Source organism: Oryzias melastigma, unplaced genomic scaffold, assembly GCF_002922805.2.
Source record: "Oryzias melastigma strain HK-1 unplaced genomic scaffold, ASM292280v2 sc00250, whole genome shotgun sequence".
Taxonomy (NCBI): domain Eukaryota; kingdom Metazoa; phylum Chordata; class Actinopteri; order Beloniformes; family Adrianichthyidae; genus Oryzias; species Oryzias melastigma.
In genome coordinates this window covers 138,819-142,935 of record NW_023416890.1, presented here as the reverse complement: position 1 = coordinate 142,935, position 4,117 = coordinate 138,819, and positions in this window count along the sequence as shown.

Sequence of the window (4,117 nt, the reverse complement as noted above, 5' to 3'; positions counted from 1 at the left end):
TTCCATTGAGGAAAACAACAGTAGGACAATGATTGGTACATTGTTGAATTGTAAAGTAGGTGTTAAAAGGTCTTCACGGACCCATTGATGAAGTCTGCTCCCATTGGCTACCCGTCATCTGTCAATCAAACCCCCCAGACGTTCGACGTCAGACCCACAAACGCTTATTGAGCCATCTGATTGGTCAATTTATAACTCTAATAACTTGTGATAATGGAAAAAAATCTTTAAAAAAATTTGGATTAGAAAAAAGAAGTTAATCAGAAAGCAGCAGAGGAAGAATGATTATTCTGACATATAAAATGACTGAGAAATAACTGTCTGTTTCCCAATGTAAGTCAATGGGACTTTGGCCTTTTTGCAACCCAGTGGTACTTTCTATATGGAACACGGACGGAGGGGGGCTTGCTCTGTCCAGTTATTTTATATACAGTCTATGGTGTAACTACCGCTCCTCCTCCTCTGCTCAGCGCGAACACACACGGCACAAACACATATTGACCAATCACGTGCAACATGCGGAGAAAAAAAGGGGATCGAGAGAGAGGAGGTGAGAGAGAAAAGACTCGGCTCCCGACTTCCGGCTCCCAGCGAGGAGCCGACTCGCGTCGCTCACTTCAAAGAGCCGGTTCAAAGAGCCGTTTCGTTCGCGACCGACCCATTACTTCTAGTGAGAGCAGCCGGTAAATTGGAGGGTGGGACGCCCACACGCGGTGTGGAAAGGCACGTATGAGAACGTCCGCGATTTATGCGTCAAAAAAATTGTCGGCGTCAAGCACATGTCAGATTAATGCGTTTTTAACGCGAGAAATCTGACAGCCCTAGTCTTTTATATTATTTTTTAACATCTTTTAGAGTAAAACTGTTAATAAAATAGCCGCGGGATTCATTGCATGTGCATTGTCCTAAATAAATTAATAAAATAAAAATAAAGTTAAGTTTTAGAGACAACAATAACAAATATGACCATCGATTATTTGAAATCTTGTTTATTTTTTCATCAGTGATTCACTACCTTCCAGAAAAAGTAAGAAAAATACACCGGTGTCGTCATTTAGCGCCATTTATTTCACAGCAACTACAAGAACTGTGCGGACACCATTTCCCACAATGCATTTTTGTTTTGTAGTCATCAAGGCGGCATGCAGCCAGCGCAGTACCTATTTTCTGGCTTAGGAAGGCGCCTTGGGGGTTGGCCAAGATGGCGGAATAAGTGGTTCAACCTTTCTGGGCTCCGATGCTTTACCTGTAGAAAACAAGTCTTTCCATGTAAGAAATTCCAGTTAAAGCTTAAGAAAACACCAGCTGAAGAAATCCGACCTGTTCCAGCTCAATATTGATCTGTTTCTCCACTGTTTTCGCCGTATTTTCAAACTTTGAGACGACGGGAAAAAATGGCTAACATTAACAAAGACCATGAGTACCACCTAGTGGCTTCAAGACAGACATGTGGCGAGGAAGATGTTGAATGGATGGATGAGCAAGATGATGCCTCACAAGATCAGATAAAAGGCGACAGAAACCACACACCGGTAAAAAGCCCTAACCCAAAAAAGATGAAAAAGAACGCTGTACAGGAACGTAAGGAAGAAATATCCAACAGTGTCCTCTTTAACGCAATTCAAACCTTGACAAGCAAATTTGATTCTCAAAGTGAATATTTGAAAAGCTACGAGTTTCAGCTGCAAGAGAACACAGATGCGGTGAAAAAAGTTAAAGAGTCTGTTGATGCAAATACAACTGCTGTTAAAAGTGTTGTGGAAGATGTGAACTGCCTCAAACTGCAGATGGTGTCTCTTCAAAAAGAAAATGCATCTCTCCGTGAAATGTGTCTGGAGCATGCAAGATACAAACGAAGATGGTCTTTGCGACTTATTGGCCTTCCCGAGAAAGAAGGGGAAATCTTGAGAGAGGAAATGATCAAGATCCTTTCTAAAGTGACTTCAGTCAATGACGAGCAACTGCGAAACACAGTTTACACAGTTCACCGGCTGGGTCAGAAAGGAAAAAAGAACCAACCAAGACAAATTATCATCCAGTTCGGGATGAGAACTGTTCGAGACCAAGTTTGGAAAATGTCAAAAAATGCAAAAATCTGCAAAGATCTGAATATTCGATTCAAGGAAGACTTTTGCAAAGAAGACAGGGAGACCCGTCAACGCCTTTGGCCGAGAGTGGAGGAGGCGAGAAAGAGAGGACTCAAGGCGTTTTTGAAGGACGGCTACGCGGTCATCGATGGTCATCAGGTCACAAAGTGAACTAACACTTTTCTTCATTTTGACTGAATGGAAACGTCATCCTCTTTAAGGGAAGAGTGACATTACGAATCCAAAGCTGGTATGTTATTGTGCTAATTATTATTACAGCTTTGTTGAAAATGCTTTAAAAACTTAAAATGTTCTAAAGCCCTGTGTGAAGGTAACTGCATTCTAGCTATACTTCATGGTTCTTTCTTTGTTATCTTCAAATGTTCGTGGTTTTAAAAATGGCACAAAACGCAAGGCAATCTTTCTTTATTGCAAGGAACAAGTCAATGTAAACTGTTTTTTCTTTCAAGAGACACACAGTACTGAAGAAGATGTTGATTTTTGGAAATCTCAGTGGGGCAGCGGAAACATTTTTTTATCCCATGGCAGTTCAGCAGGAGTGGCAATTTTTTTGCATAATTTTGATGGTAAAGTTTTTGATCATAAAAGTGACATAGACGGTCATTGGGTAATGGTTAACCTTGAGGTGGACAACACTAAATATATTCTTGTTAACATTTATGGTTTTAATAATAGGACTAAAAACCAGAGATTAGTTGCAAACATAAAACATATGATAATTAATTGGAAACGTCTGTATTCAACCAATAAGGTTGTTGTTGCAGGCGATTTCAATGTGGTACCACATGAATACCAGGACAGATATCCAACTCAACATAACCCAAATGGTTTCAATAAAATAATTTCTGAATTCTCTAGCTCTCTCGACCTTATCGATATTTGGCGTAAAAGAAATCCACATAAGCTTCAATACACCTGGAATAACTCAGAACGCTCTCAACGCTCAAGAATAGACTATTGGTTAATAACAAGTAATTTAATATCTTGAATTGCAATATTTCCCACTCTCCTCTCACTGACCATTGTGCTATCACTCTGACCCTTTCCCCTGAAACAAATCTACCTAAAACAGGAACATCTCAATGGAAACTCAACAATAGCCTTTTAAATAACACAAACTTTTGTAAAAAAAATAAAATCTGTTATTATTGAAATAAAAGCAGTACACTACTTGTCTCCTATTAACAAATGGGAATGGCTAAAATTTAATATTAGAAAAACTGCAATTGAAGAAGGAAAATTATTGGCTAGTAAAAAAAGACAAGATCAGGCTGAAATAATTTCCAAATTAAATACACTATGCAATTTAACTCAACAAAGTGAAGAAAATGTCATTGAAATTAACAATTTGCAATTTAAATTAGATGAACTCTACACAGAAAAAGCAAAAGGAGCATTTATTCGTTCAAAGGCTAAATGGATTGAAAATGGAGAAAAAAACTCAACCTATTTTTTTAACTTGGAGAAAAGCAGACAAAGGAAAAAATCTATCACCAAGTTACAAATTGAAAACTCTGTTACCGAAGATCGAAACATTATCAAAGATTATATCACTAGCTTTTTTAAAAACCTTTATACCACTCACTTTTCAAGTCACAACAAAATCCTCTTTTTAAGGTTAATCCAGGACAAAACCCCTAAAATAGATACAAAATTCAGAGATCTCATGGAATCTGAACTCACTCAAGATGAACTTGATACCGCTGTTTCTCAAATGGCCAATGGTAAATCACCGGGACCTGATGGAATTACAGTTGAATTTTGAATTTTGTTCCCTGCTTTGCTAGAGTGCGGACGCACATTGCTTTGCTCCCCCTTCTGCTTTTAATTTTCGCTGATTATTTTCCTTTCTTCTTTTTTTTAATCACATCAGCAATAACTTTTGAATACTTTTAAACCATCGGGTCAGATTTATTTTTCTTTTTTTACTCTAAACAAAAGGATTTTTTTCCTGCATTCCTCTTAAAACATTTTATCTTGAGCACTACGTGTACTTGGCCTTCACGCAG